General features: G+C 44.1%; 1 long non-coding RNA gene across 1 annotated transcript; it reads left to right on the plus strand.

Moving 5' to 3' along the window:
- The first annotated feature begins 1,215 nt into the window (after nucleotides 1-1,215).
- On the plus strand, nucleotides 1,216-1,817 carry LOC144086241 (uncharacterized). Its single transcript, XR_013304383.1, has 3 exons — nucleotides 1,216-1,232; nucleotides 1,314-1,697; nucleotides 1,761-1,817. It is a non-coding gene; the product is annotated as an uncharacterized LOC144086241 (long non-coding RNA).
- The last annotated feature ends 10,588 nt before the right edge of the window (nucleotides 1,818-12,405 follow it).

The following is a 12,405-nucleotide window of genomic DNA, read 5'->3' on the forward strand; positions in this document are numbered from 1 at the left end:
TCAAAGGAAGATTGTTTGACAGGTGTAAATTTACCACTAAGTACATTTATCTAAATATTTATGAATGTGTAATGTGGGACTTTCAGATACAAATGTAAAATGGAAACACTTGTCCAAAACCAATTCTCAACAATTGTTTTATCTTCCTAGCACCAAAATTAACTACACCCCCGGGCAGAGCAATTGTCATATCTAATTGTTTTTCTCATTTCCTTTGGGGCCTTCCTGATTTTGTCGTTTCTTGGAGGGAGTTAGTGGACTGTGTGACACTGCTGGCAATTATCCTCAACACAGTGTCTGGACATGGACAAATAGTATTTTAGTTGCCTCAGTTGCCATTGCAAATTTTTAAACTCTAGTGCAAATTTGTGCTCTTGCTCTCTGTAGTTGCTCCTGGTCCTGTGTTTTTGTAAGTTGTCTATTGCTGTAATTTTATGATCTTGTTTGTTTCCACAGCTATCGATAGGTTATGGATGTTTGTTTTTCCCCATTAAATTAGACGTCTTGTTCTCATCTTCTGCGTAAATTTCCATCGGGTACTCCGGTTTCCTCCCACATTCCAAAAACATGCATGGTAGGCTGATTGAAAACTCTAAATTGCTCCTAGGTTTGGGTGTGTGTGCATGGTTGTCCGTCTCCTTGTGCCCTGCGATCGGCTGGCCACCGATTCAGGGTGTCCCACACCTCTGGCCCGGAGTCAGTTGGGATAGGCTCCAGCACCCCCCATGACCCTAATGAAGATAAAGCAGTTCAGAAAATGAGATGAGATGGTGTCTGTCATGTTAAATTGAGTCTTTCTTTTGTGATTCACCTTCAATTTCTTGTCCAGTATTTTTTGTGATTTTGTCACATTGTTTTTTCTATACTTGGAATTTCTGCATGCGCTAGCTCATTGCTTGTTTTTTTTTCATTGTAGTCCAACAAGTTTTGTATATGCATACCCTTGAAACAACCCTCCTCATCCAAATTCCTAAACATCCATGTTAAAATTGCTTGTTTGACTGTTGTACCTCTATTTACTTTCAAGGAAGGAAATTGTCCATACAAGTTATCACATTTCAATAATTGCACCCTGTGCTTTTATATAGTTAGTATGTTAAACGCTCACTTGAACTTTATCGAACAGAGTTGAAACATCAGTCTGCTTCTAGGTTTGAACAGCACACTTGGCAGCAGAGTCTGGAACATACTTTAATTCCACAAAATGAATTGTGCTTCAGGTTCATCAGCAGGTTGTTATCTGGCAAATTCAAAACATTATAAAAAGAAAGAAAAGCAAAGGGCCATAGTTAATAGATGATCATGGTTTCCAGAAGAAACAACTCCACCTACAGAAACCCTCCGGGCATATGAGAAGAAAAATGACTATAACCAAAACCCTGCAGACAGTGCCGATAAAGACCGTGTTGTTCCAGTGAAATTGAAAATTGAGGTAAAATGAGACTGTTGTATTGAACTTTAATTCTCATTATAAGAAGGACTACATTCAGTTCCTCAGTGCTCTAAGGGCGAAAGACTTCCAGCTGGCCAAAAGACTTTGCCAGATGAGTATGTTCCTGCTCACTGCATTGATGCTACCATCTGGTGCTGTCAACATGTACTCTGACTTAATATTACATTTTCAGTTCTCGTCTATGATCCACATCATCCAGAAGCTTCTGAGTTCCTCCCTTTGATCCAGAGGAAGTTGCTTAAAGGTAAAGGGCAAGCACAATTCTTTGAGTCAAGGTTCACAATTATTCTACAGTTTCTCTTTGCAGAAAAATGCACAAACCAGAATAGTGATGACAATGAATGCAACGATGACGATGATTCTGGAAGTGATGAAGAATCATCTCAGACTTCTGAATGCTTATCTTTGCCGTCAGATGAGGATGCTGGTAGCGATCAAGAAAGCAAAATAAACTGACAACTAGTGTATCAACCTTATATCTACACCTCAATCAATCTTAACATAATAGAGTTCATTCATTCATTCATTCATTCATCTTCCATACCACACCTCCTCGAAAGAGTGGCGGAGATTGCTGGAGCCTAGCCCAACAGACTTCAGGCGAAAGGCAGACTGCACCCTAGACTGGTGCTAATGCATTTTGAATGTTTCCTCTGTCATGTTTGAAACAGCTGAGCCAGAATACATACAATACTTTTTTAACTGTCATTATACAGAGTATAGAGAGATTTAAAGCTTTCACCATGTAGTGCACAAATAACAACAACAAACAGACAAAAAATTAATAAATAAATAAATAAGAAGTCCAAATGAGGTCAGCAGAGCGGAGCGGGCTTGTTCTGTCTGAAGTCAGGATGAGTTCAATGGTTTTGGAGACGTTCAGCGCCAAGTTGTTGAGAGCACACTACTTGCTGAGTCTCAGGACCTCATCTCTGTAGCCCGTTTTCATTCATCAATGTGATCATCCCCACCACCGTTGTATCATCCGCAAATTTCACAATGATGTTCTCAGGGTGCGTCATCTCTGCAGTCATGTGTGTAGAGCGAGTAGAGTAGTGCACACAGCACACAGCCTTGGGGCGAGCCAGTGCTGAACATTCGGGAAATGAGAGGTGGCGACCTAGCTTCATGTGCTATGGTCGGTTGACCAGAAAGTTCTGAATCCAGGAATATGTGGAAGGTGGGAAGGTTGGGCAACCTGGGGATAAGAATGTCAAGTATTATGGTGTTAAAGGCTGAGCTGTACTCGATAGAAAGCATTCTGACATAGCTCCCTCTTTTCTCTTCTCTGGACGGAGGTGGTTATTGCATCTTCGGTGGATCTGTTCGGCCGATATGCAAACTGATGCGGGCCGTGAATGAGGGGAAGACAGGCTTTGACGTGTTTCACTACCAAATTTTCAAAGCACTTAATGATGTTTGCTGCGAGAGTTACTGGACGTTAGTCGCCCAGATTGTAAGCGGGTGACTTCTTGGGTACTGGGATGATGGTGGCTGATTTATGACAGGCTGGAATGGAGGCTTGTTCTAGTGAAAGGTTGAAAATGTATGTGGAGACTGGTGCCAGTTTGTCAGCAAAGGCCATAAGTACTTTACTTAGTATTCCCTCTGTTCCTGTGGCCTTCCTGGCGTTGACTGCACGAAGCACACATCTCACATCCACTCCCTCCACAATGAGTGGGGTCGAGCTTCTTCCCGAGCTTGGTGTGGGATGTACTAGAGGTTAAGGTAGTGTGACTGAGTGCTGGGTTTGGGACTCAAAGTCCGCATAAAAGTTATTTAGCTCCTCTGCCAGTGACGCATTGAGTCCACAGGAGTCGCAGCACAGCCCATGTAGTTGGTAAAGGTCCATATCCTCTGCCACATTGTTCAGGGGTCGTCAAGTTGCCCTTCTATCTTCCCCTTGTAGTCTGCTTTGGCAGCCTTAATTCCTATCTTCAGGTTGGCGCGAGCTGCGCTGTGGAATGCCCTATCACCAGATCTGAAGGCTGTATCTCGGGCCCGGAGGAGTTTTCGGACCTAGCTGGTCATCCACGGTTTACAGTTTGGGTACACCTGGATGGTCTTGTCCACAGTAGCCGTCCAGTACTTAATGTAAGACAGTACTATGCCTGTGAGGGTTCCCAGGTCCTCATGGTGCAAAGTTTCCCACTGTGTCTGTTCAAAGCAGTCTTGGAGTTGGGGGAGTGTGTTGTCACGCAATGTGATAATGGTCTTTGTGGCTTTGATTGTCTTCTAAAGGGGGTGTAAGCTGGGGGAAAGAACAAAGAGGCGTGATCTGACTGTCCCAAGTGTGTGCGTGGTATGGCTCTGTATGCACCTTTGATATTCGAGTAAACAGGATCCAGAGTTTTTTCCTTAGTCGAACGTCCCGTCTGATCTGAGTAGCGTGTGGCCTTTTAGCTGCATGGTAGCGTCTGGTATTTGTGGGTGTAGCCACATCTATGTGATTATTAGCATGGAGCACTCACAAATGTAGCGATTAACAGTGAGCTCTAATTCCAAATCGTCCATTTTGTTTACAATGGATCTGAAGTTGGAGAGATATATGCTTGGCAGTGGAGGTTTGAGTGTTATTTCCTGATCTTACACAACTGGCTTGCTCGACAGCCTCACTGTAGCTTGACTACTGAGGAACTGTGCGGATAAGCTTGGAAGAGTGACTCTACATATTCTCTACCTCGGTCACAGTCTGCAGAAGTTCCCCAGCTTGTGGAAGACTTCTTGTGTGCGCTTCCAGTTTTTGTCCAGCTTAGTCTTGTCCATATTCGGGAGGGGGACGAATGGAAGACGACCTTCTCCACCCCCTGGGCCATTTCGAGTACCTGGTGATGCCTTTCGGCCTCTGCAATGCCCCGGCGGTGTTCCAGTCCCTGATCAATGACGTCCTCCGAAATATGCTGAATCAGTTTGTATTCGTCTATCTGGACAATATCTTGTTTCCTTGGTGTTGCAACGCCTCCTGGCAAACCACTCAAGGCTTTCTGGGGTACGTGGTCGGACGCAGCATAACCGTCCTTCGTTTATCTAAAGTCTCATTTTACCTCTGCTCCCATCCTCGCCCAGCCAAACCCAAAATTGCAGTTTCAGGTAGAGGTTGACGCCTCGGCGCTGTCCTCTCCCAGCGCAAACAGACGGATGGAAAGTTGCACCCCTGCACTTTCTTTTCCCATAGGCTGTCTCCAGCGGAACGCAACTATGGCATTAGGGACTGGGAACTGCTCGTGGTGAAGATGGCCCTAGAGGAATGGCGGCACCACCTGGAAGGGGCTAGTCAGCCTTTCGTGTTTCTAACCGACCACAAGAACCTCGAATACCTCAAGTCGGCCTGGAGGAGGAACCCTCGCCAGGCCAGGTGGACCATGTTCTTCAGTAGGTTTAATGTCATGGTATCTTATGCCCCTGGTTCCAAGAACGGGAAACCTGATGCGTTAACCCACGTTTTCCATCCTACTTCCCTCCTGCATTGTGCCAAGTATGAGGACTGAGCTGGAGACCGAGGTACTGAGTGCCCAAGATTCTGAGACAAGCTACGCAGAAAGACCTTTACCATCAAGTCCTCCACCAAGCCGGGCTCCGGTTTACTCCGTCCACTTCCGATTTGTAGTCATCCCTGGTCTCACATTGCGTTCGACTTCGTCACAGGCCTTCCTAAATCCTGGGGTAACACAGTTGATAGTTTCACCAATAGGTATTTCCGCACAAATAAAAGAGACAGGACGATCATCTTTGGTTTTTCTTGCAAGAGAGAATCGATCCCGACTCGCCTTCGTCCAAGATCATTCTAAAGAATCGAATCCTCTCCTGCCCATTTAATTGCATTAGAGTTAGAATAATTAAGGTCATCTATTCAAAACAATTGCAAGTCTTTTCGGAGGGCGAACGGTATCGCCACCTGGGCCGGAGTCCAAGTCAAAACAGTTAAAAGTCCTTCCCGGATCTTCAGTGTGAGCTTGCGACCGTGTGAGAGGTCGAGGTTTCAAAACAATTTTGATAAGTACAGCTGGATAGAGGAGCATTTTTCCCGTTGTAAATCAGGACCGTTATTCTTGCAAAAGATGTATTACAATGCAAATTTATAATAATAATAATAATTCCAACAACCATCATACTAACCATAGTTGACCGGTTTTCCAACGCTACACACTTCATCGCCCTCCGCAAACTACCTTCGGCCCAGGAGACGGCCGAACTCCTTACACAGCATGTTTTCCGGCTGCATGGAATCCCGGCCGACATCGTCTCTAACTGGGGTCCACAATTCACCTCTCACGTCTGGTCTGCTTTCTGTTCAGCCCTTAACATCACAACGAGCCTCTCCTCGGGTTATCATCCTCAGACTAACGGTCAGTGCGAGCGCACCAATCAGCAGTTGGAGGCAGCAGTTCACTGCACCACCCATGCTGACGCAACCACTTGGAGCGACCAGCTGCCCTGGATTGAGTATGCCCACAACTCCCACCCTAACTCCTCCTCCAACCTGTCCCCCTTTGAGTAGTCCCTCGGCTATCAAGACCCTCGTTTCCTTCCGTGGAGGCAGATATTGCTGTGCCCTCCGTCCAGGCACACCCGACAAGATGCGGCCATATCTAGGAAAAAGTCCGGGCTGCGCTTCAACACGCTTCCACCCATGCCCAAAGGCAGGCCAACCACCGTTGTGCTCCCGCACCAGCCTATGTAATAGGTCAAAAGGTATGGCTGTCCACCCGAGACCTCCCTCTTAGGACCGAGTCCCGGAAGCTGTCCCTCTGCTTCATCAGCCCCTACGAACGGGTAATAAACCCATGCGCCGTGCGCCTCAAGCTACCACCGCCCCTCCGGATCCACCACGACTTTCACGTTTTCCAGGTCAAGCCAGTCGTGACAAGCCCACTATCCCCCATCACTTCCCCACCCCCTCTGCTGATGATCGATGGAGGCCCGGCATTTATGGTGGAACGGCTTCTGGACGTTCGTCGCCGGGGTCGCGGCCTGCAATATCTGGTTGACTGGGAGGGGTACGGTCCTGAGGAGCCCAGCTGGGTTCCTGCCCGCCAGATCGGCCTCCACCCAAGGGGCCCGGCCGGGCACAGCCCGAAGAGGTGACGTGGGTTCCCCCTCACATTGGCTCGCTCACCACCATCGATAGCTGGGCGGCAGCCAAAGTAGGGATCCTTGGCAATCCGATTCCCGGCTGCAGAAACTGGCTTTTGGGACGTGGACTGTCACCTCTCTGGTTGGGAAAGAGCCTGAGCTAGTGCATGAGGTTGAGAAATTCCAGCTCAATTTAGTTGGGCTCACCTCTACGCACAGCTTAGGTTCTGGTACCAGTCCTCTTGAGGGGGGTTGGACAGTCTTCCACACGAGTCGCTCATGGTCAGAGGAAAGGGTGGTGGAGAGTGCTCTTTCGGGGGACCCCCTCGTTCTGCTGGGGGACTTCAATGCTCACATGGGCAATGACAGTGAGACCTGGATGGGAGTGATCGACTCTCCTGATCCGGATTTCTTTGCTCGTCGTGAATTGACAATAATAAACACTGTTTTAACCACTGAGGTGGTTAAAAAGCTCCTCGGGGGGTCCAGTCCTTTTATGACTGGTGTCAGAGTATGGTCCGTGTGGCCGGCAGTAAGTCGGACCCGTTTCCAGTGGAGGTGGACTCCGCCACGGCTGCCCTATGTCACCGATTCTGTTCATAACTTTTATGGACAGAATATCTAGGCACAGGCGTTGAGGGGTCCGGTTTGTTGGCCTCAGTATTGCATCCTGCATTTTGCAGATGATGTGGTTCGGTTGGCTTCAACAGGTCGTGATCTCCAACTTTTGCTGGGACGTTTCGCAACCGAGTGTGAAGCAGTCGGGATGAGAATCAGAACCTCAAAACCTGAGACCATGGTCTTCAGTCAAAAAAGATGACATGCCCTCTGTGGGTCAGGGATCAGGTGGAGGAGTTTAAGTATCTTGGGGTCTTGTTCACGAGTGAGGGAAGAATGGAGTGGGAAACCAACAGGCGGTCCGGTGCGGCATCTGTAGTGATGCGGACTCTGCATCAGTCAGTCCTGGTGAAGAAGGAGCTGTCCCAAAAGGTGAGTCTCTCTATTTACCGGTCGATCTGTGTTTCCACCCTCATCTATGGTCACGAGCTGTGGGTCGAAGCCAAAAGAACGAGATCCCGGATACAAGCAAATTAGTTTCTTCCACAGGATGTCGGGACTCTCCCTTAGAGATAAGGTGAGAAGTTCAGTCATCCTGGAGGGGCTTGGAGTAGAGCCGCTGCTCGTCCGGATCGAGAGGAGCCAAATGTGTGCCCGGCTGGGGACACCTTGGGTTCCTCCCGGAAGAGCTGGATGAAGTGGCTGTGTAGAGGGAAGTCTGGGCTTCCTTGCTAAAGCTGCTGACACCGCGACTCGACTTCGGATAAAGCAGAAGAAGATGAGATTAGATGAGATGAGATGAGGTAGCCATCTATCAAGAAAGCTGTCAGTACACATAGTCCCTTAGCCGAAACTTTATGTTCCATTTTTTTTTTTGCTTCATCTGAAATTCTATGATTTTCCATTTGCCATGTTGTCTCATTCCTGGGTGGCCAAAGGTCACCACCGTCAAAGTGAGGAATAACAAAACGTTGGGTGGGATCATACAAGCAGATGGACGCCTTTTTAATATTTCACCAGGAAGAAAAAATGAGTACATACATCATCATGGCAGAGGCGGAAGGAAGAGAGACATCCCTCTGTTATCTCCACACACATGCAATGTCAAAGATTTATAGTCTGTTCACAGGAATTTAATAGTGCCCTCACACGTTTCCCTAGCACAAACCTTTCTCACACAAACACAACCATACATCTTTCTTTTTCTTCTGTTTCTTCACTTCTTCATCTGTTTGTCCCCTTCAAATTTCACAAATAACATCTTTTATCTGTTTTTGGGCTGCTTCTGTTGTTTACTTATTAATAATCGGACATAATAATCGGACATAGGCCCTGTCGTCATCATCAACAACAAAAGCCTACTTGTCATCACACCCAGAAACTGCGCATGACGAAATTGGTAAACTTTGCGATAAACTTACTTCTTGTACTGGTACTTCTTGCTTTATTAAAAGTACAAAAACATCAATGTTTTGAATGCACCTTGGAGGAGATACATTAGTTTGCAAATATACTATGCTTAACTTTCAGTTATAATAAATGCTACCGAATGGATGTATACACATACTGTATGAAATTATGTAATGCCTTTAATAAAGAACTTGCTGTCTGTCTCAAGAGACTCTTTAATAGGAGGGAATTAAACCTTAGGCTCAACCCATTTAACCATGATTCATGATTTATGCCGTGCACTTTTTTTTAAAATGCTAGCAGTGAGCACTCATGCAGTCTACAGTCTTGCGGTTAAGACTTATTCAAGTACATCGGTTGGTCAGAGTTTGGGGCAATTATCAGTGTTCATCCATCTTACCATAGATGTTTTGGGATGTGGGAGAAAAACAGCAGACTGGAGAAAAGCCATCCCTGCACAGTGAGAAAATGAAACTCCACACAGGAAGCTACCAGGGATTGAACCACTATTTTACCATGTCGTCCTTTTGTTACATATAATCAGATTTTTTTCATCCATGCAAATTTGGCAAGCATCATGACAACATTCATTACTTTCGCCCAGTCAAACAATGTATTAACTTTTACGTAGAATAGATAGTGCCTTTAACCGCACATGACTTCTGCAGGGCCTTGACATACGAGTGCCCCAACATAGGAGATATTTGTGATCCCATTAAAAATCCGAGCAAATATTTGCATCGAGATACAAGACTAATTTTGAAATACGAACAACGTGGTGGCCGAGACGCTGCTTATGATAACAGTGCACTGTTTATCTCGCCGCATCTCCTTCGTCTAAAGATATCTAGGAGCACTGGGCGGAGTGTTGCATTTTCTATGCGTTTTTTTTGTGTTAGTCAGTGCAGAATTAAGGGAAAAACAATGGGTCCAAAGCAAGCAGGTGCACTGAAGGGTAGTGCAAAGAAAAGGCGTATGATGACAATCGATATTAAGCATCAAATAATCGAAAAACGTGAGAGTGGTGTACGCGTGACGGAGCTGACTGCCAATACGAGAGGAGCACCAGGACAGGTCTGCAAGTCGTCATGCATTATCTTGTAGTTAGGACATTTGTGTGCATCATTTTTGTAATATTTTGAAGGGGAGACAAAAGCAATAAACCCTAGATAGGTTTCTTTTAAACAAATTAAAACAACATTAGAATTAAGTTTATTGTGAGGTAAGATTAAAACTTATTTTTAAGTGTATGTATCGTAATCTAGTTCATATAAATTGAATTTATGTTTATGTTATGTTACGAGTGCGTTGAACATCATAACTACTACTAGTTATTTGTCACTTTGTTAGTAGATGGTGAATTATAATCAATAAAAATACGTTTTTCCATTGTAATATCCTGTTTTTTGGTCTTTTTTCAGAGGGTGAGAACGGATTAATTTGTATAAATACAGTGGTACCTCGACATACGATCGTAATCCGTTCCGAGACTGAGATCGTATGTCGAGCTTTTCGTAACTCGAGCGAACGTTTCCCATTGAAATGAATTGAAAACAAATTAATTAGTTCCAACCCTCTGAAAAAACACCAAAAACAGGAAATTGGATTGGAAAAAATGTTTTATTTCTTCTAATTCGCCATATATTGACAAAGTAATAAATAATGAGGGGTTTAATAGTAATAAAATGTGTTTAATAGATGTAAAATTAGACGCATTTTGCGGAGGGGAGAGACAACGACACACACGGAGGCGGAGGTGGGGGCTGTTCGGGGGGGAATTTATCCACGGCAACAACGCACTCGTAAACAAACAAACACATTTAAATTAACTTGGATAAATATATACAGACACTCAAACATACGTTTAATGTAACTACTGAATAATAGGATATATTTTACTCCTTCATTTTATTGTAGCTGTTTCATTTTGATATAGTACCACAGTAGGATTAAAACTATTGTTCTCAACTCAATTACAATGAACAAAAGGTCTTTTGTCTGAGTTTCTGCTTCAAGGTGTGGTCCAGGTGATAAGTGGTCCAGGTGACAAGTGGTCCCGGTGATAAGTGGTCCAGATGAAACCAGGGACAAAGGGATCCCCACGGCGAGGGCGATGGTCCAGATGATACCAGAAACAAAGGAATTCCTGCGGAGAGGGCGACCAAGCCAGACGTGGATTCGCGGGCAAGCAGATCTCAGGGGAGGACACCCCTCCAGAATCGTCGTGGGACAGTCCGAATATCATTAGAATCAGCGAATGAATATTCATTTTTGTTTAACTATAACTGTGCAAACGCGGGTGTGGACCGTTGTCTTTTCATCCTCCACTGTGCATTACGACGCGCAGCTGGTTTACTATTATTTGGGAGGGGGCCCGGAGTTCTGTAAGGATCAATATCTGGAATAAACCATCTGTGGAGTAACTCGCAAACCCTGTTCTCTTCCTTCAATGCTGAACACGCACAGTTGTTAGATGGGATCAGACTGAGTTAAGGAATTAGGGATAGGTGCTAAAACTGTACATCTAACACTACACAAAACTGAATTCTAGTTTTGTCTTTTGTTAGCTTTGTTTGGCACACCTCCACCCTCACGTTCGCTATCGATGGGCTGTTTGCTATTGTATTGCCTTCAAAATATTCCGAAAATGATGCACACAAATGTCCTCACAATAGGATAACGCACGACCACTTGCCAACGAGAAATAGTCTTTAAAGAATGATCGCGGGACCTTCTTCCCTTAGAAAGAATAACAGGAAATGCAATAGCTGAGCTTCCCACGTATTGATTGTGGGTAATGAAGTTTTATTCTGAGAAAGGGTGCCATTGGCTATTGGTGTTGTGTGCACGAGTATACTTCATTACCCAGAAAGCCCTCTTTTTGCCCGCGCATGCGCGTTGTGCGTTTCCTGGTCGAAACTAGTCTGAATAAATCGTTCAGTCCTCGTAGATATAGTAGTTATACACAAAAGAGATGCGGCAAAAAAAGACAGTGTGCTACAATGATAAACAGCCTCTCATGTCATTGCCACCTGGCTTCGTTGCATCTCGAAATTTTAAATATATCGCGAGCAAATTATTTGATCGAAATTTTCATCGTAACACGAGCATGTTGTATGACAAGCATGTTGTATCACGAGGTACCACTGTAGTTAATTTCTATGGGAAAAGTTGATACGAGATACGATTAAATCGATATACGAGCTCGGTCCCGGAACGCATTAAGGTATCTCAAGGTATTACTGTATTAGAATTAGTGGGCAATTACCTTTTCACATAGATCCTGGTATGTTAAATACTATTTTGGTCCTTAATAAAATACCATTTAAAACTGTTATGTTTTTTGGGGGGATATCTTTAGTCTTTGGTTGATGATATTACCCTATTTACTCGCATATAAGCCGCACCCGTAAAATTGCCTTAAAGTTGTTGCATTTTATAATTTCTCGCATATAAGCCGCCACCTGAGTCCCAATTTTCACCTCCATATTCATAATTTTAATAGGGAGCAGAAATGTGTTACTTTGAAGGGAAAATCATCACACATGTGGAGGATGTTTTTGGAATGTGGGAGCAAACCGGAGTTTTCCCTTCAAAGTAAGGGAAAATATATATATATATATATATATATATATATATATATATATATATAGATAGATATAGATATAGATATAGATATAGATATAGATATAGATATAGATATAGATATAGATATAGATATAGATATAGATATAGATATAGATATAGATATAGATATAGATATAGATATAGATATAGATATAGATATAGATATAGATATAGATATAGATATAGATATAGATATAGATATAGATATAGATATAGATATAGATATAGATATAGATATAGATATAGATATAGATATAGATATAGATATAGATATAGATATAGAT

This window comes from Stigmatopora argus, chromosome 12, assembly GCF_051989625.1.
Source record: "Stigmatopora argus isolate UIUO_Sarg chromosome 12, RoL_Sarg_1.0, whole genome shotgun sequence".
In the NCBI taxonomy this organism is placed as follows: domain Eukaryota; kingdom Metazoa; phylum Chordata; class Actinopteri; order Syngnathiformes; family Syngnathidae; genus Stigmatopora; species Stigmatopora argus.